The sequence below is a fragment of the Ochlerotatus camptorhynchus genome, unplaced genomic scaffold (genome assembly GCF_037179485.1).
Source record: "Ochlerotatus camptorhynchus isolate MF236.1 unplaced genomic scaffold, CSIRO-AGI_Acam_v1.1 ptg000139l, whole genome shotgun sequence".
NCBI classification, from domain to species: domain Eukaryota; kingdom Metazoa; phylum Arthropoda; class Insecta; order Diptera; family Culicidae; genus Ochlerotatus; species Ochlerotatus camptorhynchus.
In genome coordinates, this window is record NW_027040629.1 from 2,551,039 (window position 1) to 2,569,767 (window position 18,729).

Sequence of the window (18,729 nt, forward strand, 5' to 3'; positions counted from 1 at the left end):
ACAGGACATCCGCCGCTTGAGGAAACTGATCAGCGCCTTCCTTTGACAGCTCTAGAAGACATCTTGTAGCCAAGTACGGCGCGGAGGCAGTACCGTAGGTAACGGTGGTTAGTTCGATGGTTTGATCGGTTCCGAAGAGGAGAACCGCCAGCGAATACGATGCAATGGAAAATCAACAGGGTGAAGACGAACCTGTCGATACATTTTCTCAGCATCGGCAATAATCGCAAACTGGTGCATCCTAAAGCGAAGCGATAAATCCTGTACGTCATCCTGCAACACAGGACCCACTATCAACGCTTGATTAAGGGATACTCCGCTGTCCGTCCGACAAGAGGCGTCGAACACTACCCGTAGTTTGGTAGTCGTGCTGTCAGCTTTCTCCACACCATGCTTCATCAACCATCGCAAGATCGCTCGTCCACTCATTCGAAACCACCCGCATCTGCTATATATATCTGCTTTCGATGTAACCTAAAACGTAATTTTTTGATCCCTAAGGTGTTTTCCTTCAAGAAGGACTATCATTGGACAGGTTTTCTTATCACTGACTATAATTGTCTTTTAAAAATTATCTAAAATAAGGGGTAAAATGTAAAATTTACTAAAATGCATAGTCTGCACAGATTGGTGATGTATGAAACAATTTGTAATGGATTCTCCAGATGATTTTTCTACAAGAGTGACAATATTTCAGAACGTATATTAACCACAATGAGGTATTTTTAAAGTCATTTATACAAAATTTGAAGAAATTTGAGTAAAATGCTCCAAAAAACCCTACTTGCCCTATTCTGCATATGACGAAACTAGTTCCACTGGATTTCTGAGACTTTTCCCCATAAGAATCATTATATTTGCAAAGGGTAAATCATCGCTGATTAGAGATAATTATTTTTTCTCCTTTTACGTCGATTTTTTCCAACTGTGCAATGGTACCTATGTCGATTCGGTCAAATGCTTTTCAGCTTTACTCAATATAAAGAGCTTCTACGTGCTTGACATTGTCCAATGCTCTAAGAGAGAAGGTTACAAATTCATGAAGATTAGAAGTCTGTAATTTGATTTTTTTACTTGCTGAAATTTTTTGTCGTTTACGATTGATTCAAAAAGTTTTGGGATGCAAGAGATATTGGCAATATACACCTACCCTACACCTACCCTACACCTACACCTACACAAAATTGTGTCAAAAGGGACGCGATGGTGTATTGTTACTTTTAACCAGGATAGCTTCCACTCACTTGGTTATAATGATATTTTTGTACTTGTAAGTTACAAGAAGAGGTTGTGAAGTATGCGTTTGACTCATAAAACCTACTTTGACTATATGTTTAATATTACTTCTGCGTGAAGTCAACGATTTACATAGTTGAAGATGTTTATTTCAAATAACAGACTAAAGTGGTAATTTTTATACGATAGAATAAGGAGATATAGAAATGATAGTTCCGTTTAGAGTACGGCAGTGTGAAAAGCGAGTTAGGACAACTTTAGGTACGTACAAATCGGTTTTATCATCTCTCTTGAACAAACTCCCCCTTAAAGAGATGATCTCCGACCCGCTCAAGTACCGACGATGAGTTTGAAACAGTTCTACCGATTTTTATCACACTCGCTTTCTACTCTCTGTATGCAATTTTCACACTGCCGTACTCTAAACGGAACTATCAATTCTATACTTTCATCTCCTCATTCTATCGAATAAAAATTACCACTGTTATTTGAAATTAGCATCTTCAACTCTCATAAAACCTGTAAATTTCGGTTTAAGAACGTCACAATCAGCGATTTTATGATTTGATTCTTTGAACCCCCCTGATGTTGGACAGTTGATTAATAAATTTTAAATTTTCAATGCGCTACGAATCATGAAAGTGATATGGGTATCAGCATAACAAGAATATTGTCCATTTCCTCAACGATCCCACTCCTAACCTTCCCCAAACTAAAGTGAATTAGGTATTTAATCCATAGCATCACGAGTTCATTATCACCTGTTAGATCTTCTAATGCTTATGACGCAGAGCAGTACAGAAGAGAGCGTTCAATATTATGAAATAAGTAACAGCCACGAGCTCACAGGTAATTTCTTGATCTGTGTATGACTTGTGCAACAATGGTGACTAGGTAGGTAAGTAGGTATTAGCCCCCTGATGAAGCACACCGGCACATCAATGTGCGAAAGGGGAATCCACATTTGTTCACCCGAAGGAAAATATAATTTCCTCTGTTTGTCTCACTTCTGCTGGTAGATGATGGGGGATTGGGTGTAGGGAATTCATTCGAATCGTGGGCAATGTTTTCGTTCTATCTCTTTTCATCCATGAGCCGATTGGGGCTGGTTCATTGGCAGGCAGGCAGGTTCATCGCGTTCGGGTAGAAACCAGATGCAAGCGTTCATTCGTCGCTGTCGGGGTGATGTTTCTTGAATGCTGGCGTTCCGCTCCTTCGAGTTAGTTTGCTTTGCTACAGCGTGCCAAACAGAACGGCGCCTCCGAACTGTAGAGACACTGTACGGACCGGACCGGGAGATAGTTTTGTTAGTAGAGGGAGAGATCAGTTCGGGAACTTTTGTTGTAGTATGTAATTTTGCGTGTCCCCGTCTCTTGGGCCAGTGTGTAGTGTGTATCGATTTATTCATTAAATTAATATCTCCATCGGTTCTCGCGATACGAGAATCATCAGCGGGAAGAAAGACCAGGGCTGGAGATTTTCTATTTGTATCGCCCGTCGCGACTTGTAAGATTAGCTTAATTCTCCTGCCGTGGCCACAAGTGTAGAGTGCGGGCCTAGATCGAACGTTTGGTTTTTTTTCCTATCTTACACCGACTCCAACCTGTTTTTCGTCTCGAGCCGTCGCGGTCGGTCCCCGGTGTGTTGTGTTTGAAGAAATGTGATTTCTTTAATTCGGCAAACGACAGCTGAGTATGTTAAATCAATTAGAGGCAGAAGCTCCGCGCGCGCGGATGTGAAGATTTGCAAAAGAGAAGAGACACTTGAAGAGTGACGGCACGACGACGGCGGCGACGGCGTGCTCCTGAAGAAACAAGAGAGCGCCGCCGCCTCACGCGGGGTTATGCGTATGATGGATTAGTGAATCGTGAGTGTCGTCCAGGGGTTTTGGTTTTCTACAAATCTTTTTCTCCGTGTAGAGGAATGTGGATGCTGATTGCCAAACCACCACTGGGCAACCCCAACGGCTGATAGTGGGGCTGAAATAGCTGTGCGTGAAGAAGAACGTGTGTATAGTAAATAGCTGATGTAAATGTCTTAACAGTCATCGTTCGCAGCAGTGGAAAATTCTACCCAGAGTGTGATATCAAGAGTTTGAACCTCGCGCAATCCGCCTGCCACAATGACCCCGCGAGAACGAGGCAACATAAACGAAACCGATGAAGCAAACGTTGCAGATCATAACATTCGCTACTTATTGTTGTGCCAACAATCTCTTAATTAATTAAATAATAATAACCGTTTAGAGATGTGAGAAATGAAACGATAGAGCAAACATACGAACACTGACAACAATTTATGGCCAGAAGTGGTACGGCCGGGTAAGAGCAAGCACGCACGCATTAAAGATAGATCTGACCGGGGGCGGTGGGGGTGTCGGCGTCGGCGTCGGTGGCTTTGGAGACTTATCATACACAACGCATAGTGCGTATTGTACAATGATACTCCACCAGCCAGCAAACGCGACCGCGACAGGCAATTGATCGCGTTGTATACAACTACTAGCTAGTGTGATTCCTTCGGAGGTCATTGGGCAGTGTTGCTATCTAGAGTCGAAAGCATAGTAGGTATAGTTTTAATCAATGATTGGAAAAAAATGTAGAAGTTGTTGATGGTTTTATTAGAGCTTGGTCGGTTGAGAAATGTTATCGTTTAAATGGAGGCGCATTGTTCGTCACCGACAGCTATATACTGAAAATCATAGTTTTGAACTTTTCAACGTTACCAAACTCTAGAAGTAGGGAAAACTTGACATAGATGGGCCACAGTGCAGTGCTCAAAAGGTTTCAAATTTGTGTGTGAAAAGACCGCTTTTCACATGTTGTTTTGGCTGGAATTTTAACACAGGACTATTTAAAAATACGGTTTTCTATGGATGTAATGTCGGCCTAAATGTCCCTAATTTGGGCCCATACATTCAGCAATTGACTAAAATTTCAATAGCGACCAAAAAAATCCATTTGTACCGACGCATTCATCTAGATAAAATTGATAAATTGCAGATTTTTAGCGATGGGCCCAATCTTCGATCCATAGGCCAACATTAGAGTTATTTCCCCTATAACGCAACTTTGGATACACTCAGGACCGACTATGAATAAACTCTGTTGGGAAAGTGGAAATCGTAAAATAATTAGGATTTTAGCAAAATAACGAAAATTGTAATTTTAAATATTTGTAATAAGATTAGTTTAGATAGGTGCTTCTTTTCAAACAAACTCAGTTTTCACTAGCTGGCGATTTGAAAAATGTAGCTATTCATGATTACTTTTTTACACCTCAGCCATATTTTGATTAGCGATTAGGTTACAATTGATGAGAGTTTTGTGAGGAGTAATACATTTGTCTTTGATTTTTTATGCTTAAGAGCAGTTCCACGTCAACTGACGAATCAATTTTATTTTTCCTTTTCTGAATTCCATGAAACTTCGCATAATTGTTCACTAGGGGCAATAAACCAAGTTTGTGTTCGGCCCTTTTGACTTACGCCTAATTTTCAAAATGGCGAATATTGTTTTAATAAATCATAGCACGAAAACGACTCATCTAAACGAAATGACGTTTGAGACAAAGTTGTAGGAAAATGGATTGTAATTACAGAATACAAATTCTACTGAAAAAAAAAACATCACAAATTTTCGTCATAAATGAAAAAAAAAACTGTTTAAAACTTCAATAACCAAAAAAGTACATTTTTTAAAAATTTTAAATTTATTTTAAATCTTATCAGAAATAACTTTTCTGGAGTGGTCACAATGGACACTTCAAAATTGTCCAAAATATCATAAATCAACTATTGGTATACAAATTTTTCCTTTTTTTCCACAATTATTTTTGATCATTTTTTGGGCAGAAAACATTTTTTTGCAACTTTGCATCATAATACCTGTTGACTATTATACATAATACATGTATAATACCGGTAGACTAACATTACAGCCAACTTTTCCCAACTAAACTAATAGTGCGAAAAAGTAAAACTGAAAAGAAGTACCGTTAAACGGGGTATCTTTGATAATGCGGGTAGCTTTGATAGTATAATGTAAAGATTAAATTGACTCGCTACGCTTTTTCCAAATTAGAAACATTGGTTCGATATTGTACCTCAGGGTATTTCCGTTGATATCGCATATAGTTTTTATATGGTAATATGTGTTACATATTTTACAAACATATTAAAAGAAAATTTTCGTGTTTTTCGCCTGTTTGAAAAAGCACTCATACCATCACTTATGAAATGTATTTCCGATAAAGCCGTCAGAAATTCAATGTTGTATTCTTATTGCTTATAACGTTTTCTGATTATATACTCATTCAAATTTTCATATTTAAAGAACTAAATTGTTTGAGTTTCAGCCATTTTTTTCCACATTCATCGAACATTATCAAAGTAACCCCAAATTAAAAAAAACTGATGCTCGGTCACAAAACTAAAAAAGTAGTGCAAATGCTTTAATTTTAGTTAAACATATTACTAACGAATTGACTCTTGGATCCTCAGTATTTGTTTTAAAAATATAAAATTTGAAAACATTCATTGCTGTAAACATTATTTAGAATATACTTTAAAAAACTATCAATGCTACCCCGTTTTACGGCACGTTTTGAATCTGTTATTTTAGTTATGAAAGGTAGGCCATTATGTTATTCAAAGCAGCGTCGAAAAATGACACTTTTCAGTAATGAGTGCTAAAAAGACTTTTTCGCAAGTTGCTAAGTATAGCCTTGCCGATAGCTTGAAAAATTTTGACAGTGATATTTCATAGCCTACTTGATTAAAACGGTTTGATCATACGCAAGGGCGTTCATATGCAGTCACTCTTGAAACTGCGCTATTTACAGATAGAAATAATTAACACACAAAGGGTATTTTTCAAAATTGCAAAAAAATTGTATGTAACTCCGAATGTACGACTGCTGAAAAAATTTTCATTTTTAAATTTGTTGCATAAATAACTAAGTCCAGACAATCTTTTCTTATGCACACATTCAGCTGGGACTGCTCTCAATTCAAAAATATGGATATTGGGTGACACAAAAGTAACTTGACATAAAACGAATTCCTAAAATTGGCTTTTTGATGTTTAAACTGTTTCGTTGAAATCATATTCTAGATCTTCGAGATCCGTTTTTTTCCAAAGGGTTTTAGCACAAGTTTCATGCAGTTTTTTGCTGTAAAAATTAGCAACTTCACCTAATGAAAGGTCGTCCGGGGGAAAATTGATCACCGGGAGGAAGTAGGCAAATCCACTAAGCGATCGTTTCAGCCTCTGGTGGTGAATGGGGAAACTCTTAAAAAAGTTATGAGGGCTGAAATTTGCACCGTGACACATAGGAAGGGGGAAATATTTTCACATTTCCTGACTATCCATCGCAGGTGCTAGAAATCGTCATCCACGTGACATATTTCGTTTTCTATATCAATTTTGCAGTGGGTATGATCTTTCGGATTTCTAATGTGTGGTTATTTGAGCTGTAAATCAGCTTAGATCTGTAGGCAATCATAAAATAAGACCAGTCTCGATAGTAGTTTGCAAGATATGAATAAAAATATGCGTTAATTTGAGATTTAAAAATTGTAGTTTTGATGTAAGCAAACGGGTTGGTTGACGTTTCCTCTCATAATCGCCTAGCACCCTTTTTGCAATATAAGGTTGTTATAGGGCTTTAAAACTCTATATCAGCCGTATATCAGCATTATATTGCAAAAAGGGCAATTAGCGGGCTTGTTGGTTACTTGAGCAGCCTATTGATTTATGGGTTACGTTTTTAGTTGTCACGTAGATTTCAAGTGATACAATTGTGATAGATTTCACGTGATACCTTGATAGCATTTCATCATGAGTCTCCAATGATTGCTTTGACGAGTTTCTCATAACAAAAAAGTCGATTTTACTGCATTCTTTACAATTGTATTTAACTGACGTTCAATACCATTGAATATCAGCATTTAAACAAACGGTCATAGGGTTGAATTATTTATAATATAACGGTAAAATGTGTTCAAAATGAAGAAATAAATAGTTTTCTGTGAAATTTTCAGTGATTTTATAAGAAGGCGTAAATATGCATTTCGAGAAAATTTTATTTTAATTTCTGCTAAAAATACACTTTGCAAAAGGATTCTTACATCTGATAGAGATCCCATACAGTTACTAGAAATTTACTCAAAAGTCATTTGAAGGGTTGATCAATTTCACTCCGTATCGATGTTTTCAAATTTAGGATTTTAAAAAGGTCCTAAAAATAATCAAATCACTCAATATTTATAATTTATTTCTATATTTACAATATTAAGTGATCAATTTGCCCCCGGACTACGGTAATTTTATTTCCCATAAGGAATGAGTAAACCGGGAGCACACACCGCGACGTTTGGCTAAAGCAAAGGCCGTTTGAAATCTTGGGAAATTACCCCAATAAGTGGAATTTAATGGTTTTCAGCGCATTTCTCCTTTCTGCTGAAAAGGCCAGTTGACAGAATTTTGCGTTCTATGATTGTATATAGGGTTAATGTTCCTAATACGGGGCCCACACATACATTTTGAAGGAAAAGGGTTTTTTGAATATGTTTCACTAGCATCTAAAAATATACATTTCTCGATTACTTTTTCAAAGGGACGTGTCTGCCTTTGCTAACAAAGATTCAAACGTCATTCTGTCAAAACTCTTAGCAATCCCACGCAACCTAACACCACCATCAAGAAGGGTAATGCTTCCCCAAAAAGATGGTGTTGTTAGTTTGCGTGGAAGTGCTACAGAGTTTCGACAAATTGACGCCACTATGACCTTACCCAAGTAACATTTATGGTTTTATGGGGGTTCTGCAGACCGTAGTTTAGACTTCAAGAATACTTTAAAACCTTGATAATACTTGCAATGTTGCTTGGGTAAACTAAAGCGGATATCACATCTAATTACATCGGTCAATCATTTTTGCAAATAAAATTCATACTTATTCATTCAACATCAACAGCAAACTTGCCACATTTTTTAATAAAATGAACTAAAAAACTTAAAAAAAATATCGCTGGAATTCGTCGCATCGTATAACATAATCTGTCATAATTAACAAAGGCATAAGTCACGTTTCCCAACGAAAATGGTAAGACGAAATGAACTTTGTTTCAATTTTCCAACTGCGAAAATCGTTAAAATTTCCGAAATAAATGGAACGGTTTCAAGAGTAAAGTTTCCCAATTTCTTACATAATGGTAAATTGTGACTCAAAACTCTCTCAAGCTTAAAAGAAGTATATCCGGCATATAATATGCTTATTCCGTTTCAGTTTTTTTTATTTAATCTGTAATTAGCTATTCATCTGATTCTTTCCAGGTTTCTATCAAATGGCAAAAAAAAAACTAGCTAAGGCAGTCTTCTAATTATTGTACGAGCTTGGATTACAAGCTTGGTACACTAGTTGTGTTTGTTCCTTGTCTAATATACGGCTTAAATCCGTAAATCCGTTTGGACTCGTTCTCAATCTAAAGGTTGCGTTCCACCAGTGCACAGTGGGAAAAACCGGGCTTGTAATCGTACTTAATTAGATGCCGCTAGTTTGATGGCCTATACCTATGTATGTAAAAAGATACAATGAACTGATTGGTGATGGGTCCATCTTGTGCAGATCTCAGAAAGAAGTCCATTTTCCCGAATCTTCCAAATACATGGTAGAAGCTAATAAAGCGCTTTGTAACTCATTTGATGCCCGTGAAATGAACTCAAATAGCACCCATCGATTGTAAAAATATCAGGGGAATCAAATGCCACCTGTTTTATATAGTGTAGACCTCAAAATATGGTCAATGTTGACCGATTCTCCTCCAAAATATATGATAAAACCTAATAAAACAGTTGAAAACTTATTTGGAGTCCAGGAATCGAACTCAAATAGCACCCATCAATTGTAAAAAATATCAGGGGAATTGAATGGTACCCATTTCATATTGTGTAGACCTCTAAAAATGGTCCATTATGTCCGATTCTCCCCCAAAATTCTTAATAGAACCTAATAAAACAATTGACGACTTATTTGGCGTCCGGGAAATCCAAATGACACCCATAAACTTTAAAAATATCTGGGAAATCTAATGCAGCTCATTTCCTACTATGAAGACCTCAACAAATACACAGTTCGAAAAAGAAGTGTAACTCTCTGTCACTATGATCCACATAAATGGAGCGTCACATACCATACAACCATCCATCTTTGTAAGCAATATATCTTGCAAGTTGCTAGTTTACGTAAAAAGGAAGTTTACATGCTTCAATTTAAGCATGCATGGATATTTACATCACCATTAAAATTCATTTTTTTTTTGGTGTGTAGTTCATTTTGCCTGATTCTCCCCAAAAATCAGGCAAAATGGACTACTACAGGGCCTAATATAACAGTTAAACAAATATTAGGGCGCCCGGTAACTGTATTCAAACAGCACTCCTCCATTGTAAAAATATCAGAGAAATCGAATGCCCTCCATTTCATATTGTGTAGACCTCAAAATATGGTAAATTTTGCCTGATTTTCCCCCAATTTTGCTATTTCATGTATTGATAGAATCTAATAAAACAGCTAAAAACTTACTTGGCGCCCGGGAAAAGAACTCAAATAGCACCCATCTATTGTATAATTATTAGAGAAATTGAATGCAGCCCAGTTCATACAGCGCAGAGCTAAAAAATGTCCCCATACTCCCCATAATATACACATAAAAAAAATTATGAATTTTAATGGTGATGTAAATATCCATGCATGCTAAAATTGAAGCATGTAAACTTCCTTTTTACGTAAACTAGCAACTTGCAAGAAATATTGCTTACAAAGATGGATGGTTGCATACAATATTTAGAATATTTCATGAAATGACTCATAAATTTACACGATCTGTAATGTGAATTTGTATGGTATGTGACGCTCCATATATGTGCATCATAACGACAGAATTTTACACTACTTTTTCGAACTGTGTATGATAGTTCCTAATAAAACAGTTGAAAACTTTTTTGGCGCCCGGGAAAATTAACTCAAACATCACCCATCCATTCTAAAAATTTCAAGAAAATCAAATGGCACCCTTTTAACACTGTGTAGACTTTTAAAAAGTTCAATTTTGCCCGATTCTCCCCAAAATACACGATAGAAGCTGATAAAGCATTTGAAAACTTTTAAGCCAGTTCAAAGTTTTGGCATTATGCGGCCATTTAATAATTACGTGAGCACTTAAGAGCACCCCTTCTGTTAGAATTTTATTACGGACTTGAGGATTAGGTACGGTACATTTGATGTCGAATATTGTATATTGTATTGTAGATCTCCGGACTTTGAATGCACTTCTAGTGCATTTCGGCAGCAATAAAGGATATACATATGTCCATCATTACTCTAGGAAGTAAAGGGTGATACGGTCAAAATTTGGTCAAGGGAAAACGCGTGTAAATCGGTGAAATCGTTTATTTAAAAAATCAAATTAAATTTCTTTTTCAAGTTCAATTAGTATAAAATGCAGGAAAAATATTCAGTTAGGCTTCCGCTTTTCCAAATCCGAATTGCCGGGCCTTACGCTTGACCCCTGCCATCAGATTTTGTACAGCCACCTTGTCCACCTTCTTCGCCGCAGAAAGCCAGTTTGCCTTGAACTGCTGCTCGCCCTTAGCAGTTTTTTTGGTCTTCTTTAGGTTCCGCTTGACAATAGCCCAGTATTTCTCAATTGGGCGGAGCTCTGGCGTGTTGGGAGGGTTCTTGTCCTTGGGAACCACCTGCACGTTGTTGGCGGTGTACCACTCCATGGCCTTTTTACCGTAATGGCAAGATGCCAAATCCGGCCAAAACAGTACGGAACAACCGTGTTTCTTCAGGAAAGGCAGCAGACGTTTATTCAAACAATCTTTCACGTAAATTTCTTGGTTGACAGTCCCGGAAGCTATGAAAATGCTGCTTTTCAAGCCACAGGTACAGATGGCTTGCCAAACCAGATATTTCTTTGCGAACTTTGACAGTTTCATGTGCTTGAAATCATCTGCTACCTTTCCCCTTCCTTTTGCCGTATAAAACTCCTGTCCCGGAAGCTGCTTGTAGTCGGCTTTGACGTAGGTTTCGTCGTCCATTACCACGCAGTCAAACTTCGTCAGCATCGTCGTGTACAGCCTCCGGGATGGCAACTTTTAGCGATTTTGCCAACTTTGCGTGCGAGTAGCTCGGATTTTCGCGATGCGCGAGCAAAATTTTGATACGCTGCTCTTTTTACTTGGACAGCATTTTGACAACTGAAGAGTGAATTCCAAAATCAAAATAGGAGCAACATTCTACACACACACACCTTCAAAATGAGGGGTGTTCAGGTTTTTTAAATGCAAAATTGAAAGAAATACGTCAAGTTGATATTGACCAAATTTTGACCGTATCACCCTTTATCTGGATAAGCTTAGAAGTAATGAAGGGTTGTGCTTGGGAGAATTAAAAGGAGATATGGATTCACGGTAATACCGAAAGACTTGGGAATTGAACATGGTATAGATTGTGAGGCAAGTTGTGAACATTTCAACGCAGTATTCAGTGAGCTTACCTACGAAGTGGTTCCGATGAACTTTGGTGGTGGCTTTTAGACCGTTGGATATGGAGGTTATCTGAAATCGTCTTCAGGGTCTTTTGAATCTGAAAGCCATCTTGATTCGTCTCACTTTTTACCTGATGGCCTATGGACTTAACACAACCTGGAGCAACCATTGCTGTCAAGAATAGCCATTAACGCTCACTTGCATAGGCATAAAATTCTTATTTTCTCACCTGGGAATATTTCGTACTGGCATCCAGGATTTTTCAGCAGTCCAAGTCATCAGAATTATAATTTAAATTTTTAAAGCTTCTTATATAAAGCTTCTGAATGTATTCGTTCGAATAGGGATTTTAGGGCATTTTTAATTAATATTTTCAATCGAAGATCTAGTTAGTCGGACGTGGCGGGCTTGCATCCCAATCCCGTGTTTTTCGGCTGTAAATGGTTTTGCCTTACTTGGACATAAAGTATCGTGGCGCTTGCCACATAATCTACCAATTCATGCATTTGTTGGCATGGAAAGCTCTCAATTATAACTGTGGAAGTGTTTCACAGAACACTAAGTTGAGAGCAGGCGTAAGCCCCATAGTTTTTACACGTACAGTTGCAAACTCTGGGATCCTCGTTAAAGAGTGGACGTCATTTTTTAATCGACCCGAACCCATTATTTCCTCAAACTGTTAATAGAGGTCACTCTGCATATTGTTTGTTTTGTTGTTCAAACGAAAACAAAGCTTTCAAATCTTCTAATGGTAGCTCCCGATTTCTCAGTGAGATGCTAATAAAACCCTGGGTGATGCGGAGTGATTTTTTTTCACTGCTGGCAGCCTTGAAATAATAGATTCATCGCTATCAGTTGACAGTTAACGCTGTCAAACTGCATTTTCGGTAGAGCCAAATCGTGACTCATGCTTGTTTACCTTCGTAAATTCATGAAAGCAGAAGGAATAATTTTTTGATGAAAAATATTAAAGGAATGATTTTGATGCCTTGGGAAAAAGTGACTTACATTTTTGCTACACCCCTTCGCAAATAGAATGAGACGAACTTGAATATTTTCCTTATTGATGTACTGCAATACTATCCGTATTCGTTACGTGGAGGGTAAAAAATTGATTCGATTTGACAGCTCAAAAATGGTTCGATTTTGAGGCCCGTCTCCGCATCATCCAGCTAAAACCTATATGATCACCACTTCTACAATGTCGGAGACTCCGGCACACTGGCACCACGTCGTTGTCGTCCGTCGGCGGCCTCACAAACTAGTTTAAGTAGTACACGCGACCGCGGGGTGCGAATACGATACGCGAAAGTGGCTCGTCGTCGATCGTCGTCGATATCTGTGAAGTCTGTGATGTCTGTGCCCTTCTCGGCCGGTCTCGCAGCAAAGTGGCTGCTGCTGATGTTGCTCTCTTATACTACACAACCTTTCCCATCAGTTGGTTGGTTGTTGGCATACGACATTCAGACGATTGCGCGAGGTCTTATTTCGGTTCCCGTGCTGCCTGCCTGCCATCGTGTGTGTAGTATGTTTTTTTTTTCGTTTTCGATAGTCGTCCCCGGTGTGAATGATCGTGCATATGATTGCTATAATGAAGAGTGACGTTTATTGACAACTGAAACATATTTCTATAATTTTGATTGATTTCTCGACGCTCTCTGGGTCCGGATTTTTAATGTTTCATGTATACGTTACGCGCGTTCAAGTACTGCGTGCGTTTTAGGTCGGCTGCTGTTTCTTCTTCTGTTTGATATCAACGCCACAACGATCTGTAGTAGTAGTGGACCCCAGTGCAAATAATCTACAAATCAAACAATACGAGTTTGAAATTGAGCCTGCTGAATCGAGAGCTGCTACCGGGTTATTTCCGATCAGGCGTACGTTTGCGGCTGGAGAAGTGGCGAAGCATCACCCAAAGTAAGTTGATTTACTTTATATCTCTATACTTGTTGGTACCCACTGAATAATGATGTAGTTATAAATCTATGTAGGGTAGAGAACTACTTCGGCCTAATCGGCCATTTTGGGCCTATCGAGCAGGAAACTTCAAATAAATCCATGATTTAAGAGTTAACAAGTCAATTATGCGTTTGGTACGATACTTTAGTTAAAAAGCTACCAAACGAAGTCAATAAGAACGCGTGATATGAAGGTTTGCATCAATTATTCCCAAAAACAAAAGAAGCGGAGCGACCGAATCAATTTTTATCTTCATACGATAGGTCGAAGTGAATTCATTGGCGTTTGAATTGCGTTTCAATGCGTTAGGCCGAGTTTAAAATCCGTTGGCCGAGTTTGGCGTCAAGAAGCAGTGTTATACTTTTGACAATATCCCAAAGATTGGTTTCTCTTTATCAAATCTTACGGTACGTACGGAAAGGTAAATAAATTTGAAAGCCATCAGTAATAATAACATTCTGTTTGGTGCTACACTATGCTAGATTAAGACAGACTAAGTGCGAGTTGTGCTTAATAAACTGGAAATGGGGTAGTTAACCCTACATATATATAAAAATGAATTTCTGTCTGTCTGTCTGACCCTTATAGACTCGGAAACAACTAAACCGATCAGCGTAAAATTCGTATGCAGGGTTTTTTGGGGCCGGGAATGGTTCCTATGATGGTTCGGCGCATAAACTCAAGCTAATACTGAATCCCGTGTGCTCGCCCTCTCAGCTAGTATAATATAAAAACTGATTTACCATCGTGCATTTTAATATATATCTATCTTCATGTTGTACTTACGAAATTTTCTAAGTCAAGTGAATCCATAAGTACCGTTGGTCCAGTTAGAATCTGGAAGTAATAAATCAGCTCTATCTCGGGATTGGATTGATTTGGTTTGAGAGTTAAGTAGTCAATACATGTTAAGTAGTTAATACAATATCAAACAATTATTCCGATGGGTTTCTGAGAAATTCACGAACATTCTTTGAAATTCTCGCCATCATCTGTAGTACGCTGCTGGTCAACATGCCAGTTGTCTTCAACTATCGCTCGTTAATTTCCCAAAATTTCTCGATTGGACGGAATTAGGGGCAACTGGGTGGCATAATGTCCTTTTCGATAAGAACAACCCCGTTGTCACGGTACCACTAAATTTCCTCCCCGCTGTAGGGGTAGCTTTCCTACGCTATCTACGCTGACAGAGGACCATTTTTAAACTGTTGTCTAAACATTCCAGAACTGATAACTAGGGGTGCTGCTATAAAATAAACAGTGCTTCCGGATTCTAACTGGACTACAGATATGTTGTGCTCTAAATACAATTAGGGGCTGTTCATTAACTACGTAGACAATTTTTTTGGGATTCTTGACCCCCCTCCCCCTGCGTAGACAATTGTCTATACAATTTTTCTTAATTTATATGGGCTGTGGATAATTGCCATCCTCCCCCCCCCCCTTAAACTCTGTCTACATAGTTTATAAACAGCCCCTTATCCGCCAGGGTTGAACTTTTTTTTATTATATAATTGAAAGGACTACTAACTGTCAATTTGACATTAAAGTCAACTCAACTCACTCAAGTATCCTGAGCACCTTCCAAAATGAACACAGAGCCAACACGTGAAAGATTTCTGTCCTGTGCAGATGCTTGCTCAACTATACATTACTCTAACTTTAAATGTTGGGTAATTGTTTATAACCAAACTAGCTATTTTGATTAAAAAAACTGTTGTATAATAGATCATGGTAAACATATGATTTCTTATTGGACATAGGGCTTTTGTTAACATTCATTAATACAATATTTCATTCTACAAGTTCCTAACCTTTTAAATAGGATTGTCTCTAATTTTTATTACGTAAATTTAATTCATTAATTAATTTTAACTATGTTTTTTTTTTATATCTTATTTTAAATTATTTGGGCCTCAATATAATATAACTTACTCCAACAGTTTCAATGAATACTACGCGCCCTAATCAAACAATTCATCCCGTGGAAAGCATAACTGCTATTACACCGAATGACCTGTTTTGCCGAATGTTATTATTTAGAACATATGGTAGAATTTTATTCTCCGTTCGAGGGCTAAGGCTTGCGAAGATGTAACACAGACTTAGCTTATTCTTTATTAGAATATGGTATTTTAATTGCATATGATATGCACATATTTCTGAAAATTCCGATTTGGGAACCAGAAAATCCCGGCTTTGATTTCAGAGAATATTATCTTCTGGTTCAAAGAAGTTAAGAATCGAGCTCAAAATAAAATTCATTGAATGAATGAATAAGATTCAGAGAAAACCGCTCACTCAAAAGAATCCCCTCGCAATGTTCATACGTTCTGTCACGACAAATACATTCATGGCGGGACATTTAGTCGTTTTGCTACAGGACGTTTCGTATAATGGCCGTTTCGTATGATTTCTATATCTCATGAGGACGTTTGTTCTAAGTGATGTTTCACATTTTGATTAACTATTTGAGTATCACCATCGCGATATAATTATGTACCGAAGGGCATTCAAATTTGTAGGGTAAATGACGGCTTCAGCAAAACCTTATTCTATTATCGTCAGGGGCTAAACAAACGCTTGAGAGCTCTATTTTAGCATGTGGATACATTGTGTTTCAGAGCATGTATTGGCCAAATTTGAGTGCTCTAGGACTTTGTTTACCCCCTGACGATAATAGGTTAAGGTATTGCCGAAGCCGTAATTTACCCTACACATTTGAATGCCCTGCAATGTGATACTCAAACAGTTAAACAAAATGTGAAACATCACTTAGAACAAACGTCCTCATGAGATAGAGAAATCATGCGAAACGGCCATTATACGAATCGTCCATTATGCGAAACGTCCTTTAGTGAAACAACTTTATGCGAAATTTCCCGCCCCTGATGAGATGATCAAAATCCCATGAATTTATTTGTAATGACAGAACGTCTGAATATCGCGAGGGGATTCTTTTGAGTGAGCGGTTTTCTCTGAATCTTATTCATTCATTCAATGAATTTTATTCTGGGCTTGACTCTTGGCTTCTTTGAACCCGAAGGTAATATTTTCTGAAATCAAAGCCGGGATTTTCTGGTTCCCAAATCGGAATTTTCAGAAATATGTGCAGATAGTTCACTTATAATTAAAATATCAATAATTGTGTAATATGTCCGATACATTATTTCTACATAATGTCACCATTACTAAACAGAACAAAATGAAGAAATGTTCACACCGTTTGAAGCAAGATATGGACAGAAATCGACGATTTTTCGAAAATCTCCATACCGAAAAACTGTTTTATCCACAACTGGCGGGGCGACATCGGTTGGATTTGATGGTGGAAACTATTACTCAATTATCAGATTTTCTAGACCATGTGCCGAATCCCGATAAAAATAGCCACGTTACAAAGAAAGCCGAGAAGTCGGTGTGACTGAAAAGTGCTTGTTTGTGCAATGTCATCTACATGTACAACTACCCTACCCACTGTAGCTACTATACAAAGAAATATAGAAAACAATACAGTATCTCGAATACCTCCGCCATGGCAGGACGGTCAAGCAAACTGTGTGTTTTATTTATTTCCATCTCCGTACCTATCACAACGATCAAAAACACAACGTAGGGATCCCGCCCGTGCGCGATCATATGGTGCCGTGACCAGGATTCACTTGGATGAAGATTTGTGGAAGTCGCTATCGAAGTTTTGTTTCTCGAGGGGCTCATATTCGCCATCGCTCCATCATCGGCATGGGATACGTATGGATCAATTTGCCGCCATGGTAAACGAGCAACTAGTGCCATTGAAGTATAGATGCACTGCAGTTACACTAGCTGTGATCTCATCGGACTCCAACGTATCTGATGAATCCCAGTGTACTTGCCGGACCCCTGCGTCCACTGCCGGACCCCTGCGTCCACTGCCGGACTCCTGCGTCCACTGCCGGATCACTGCGCCACTACCAGACCCCTGCGTCCACTGCTGGACCCCCGCGTTCTCCCACTAGATCCATACATCCATTTGCCGAACTCCTACGTGCACCCGCCGGACCGCTGCGTCCTATCACCGAAGCGTTCACTATCGAACCGAAGTGTCACTCTTTTGGACCACAGCGTCATAAGACACCACCATCATGGTAAATTTAATTATATTCAACTTCATTCAAAACATTCGTTTTGGGGTGCCGATATGTTGGATCGCACCATCGGTGCCGGGCTCTACGGCATTTGAATATATAAATCGTTACCAGTAGAAGCCCCCCGGCACGATGGTAGCGATGCGATCCACATTGTTTGTATCATAGTGTTTTGTATGCATTTGTTATTGTTTACCTTTTGTATGGTTGTTTTTAGTTGTAAATAATTATTGTGAGTGAGTTTATTGTTCGGGACTAATATTTAAGGACTCAATTTTTGATGAATAGTTTAAGTTATTCAGTCCTCCTCCGAGCAGGCAGGATGCCTTTCGGAGGCAATAAAACAGTGAAACAAGTGGTAAATAATTGCAGTGTTTTAATTATACTCTGGAAAAGTCTTCGCCGATTTCCATCACACTGTAAAGACACAACGTAGGGCCTAGTCGTATCCTGGCCAAACAGTGCTATTGCACAACTTCAAACTCTTCTTCGAATCTTGAGAAAGGCTTTACATTCAGCATGTTTGTCTGAATGTAGAAGTCTTACTCGATTGGAATAACTTCTTTCAATAAAGTCTGGAACGCGCAAAAATTGGTCAGCTTCAAATTGGTGTATAATACATAAAAAAAAACCTGAAATGCTGCATTTGGAAGTTGAGTGTATAAACAATGGTTGCTATGATGAGTTTTCACAGTTTGCTCTCCATTTTTCAAAATGACGTCCAAGCAAGAGGAGCAGTGTGTCAAAACTTTGCTCGCGCAGCAAGAGAATCCGACGTTCTCACACGCCAAGTTGGCAAAATTGCTGGATGTGGCCAAATCGATCGTGACAAACGTTTTAAACGTGTTCGGGG

General features: G+C 38.4%; 1 protein-coding gene across 12 annotated transcripts in view; it reads left to right on the forward strand.

Annotated features, from left to right (window-relative positions):
• cv-2 (crossveinless 2) overlaps positions 1 to 18,729 on the forward strand; it is a 243,186-nt gene that overhangs the window by 15,829 nt on the left and 208,628 nt on the right. Inside the window, exons 1-3 of one of the 12 annotated variants that reach the window (XM_065221148.1) lie at positions 2,453 to 2,928; positions 3,156 to 3,242; positions 13,343 to 13,707. The exons of 1 other annotated variant lie outside the window; for it this stretch is intronic. The gene's annotated coding sequence lies outside the window, so the exon portion shown is untranslated. 10 more of the 12 variants (XM_065221149.1, XM_065221147.1, XM_065221150.1 and 7 more) reach the window with 10 other exon arrangements.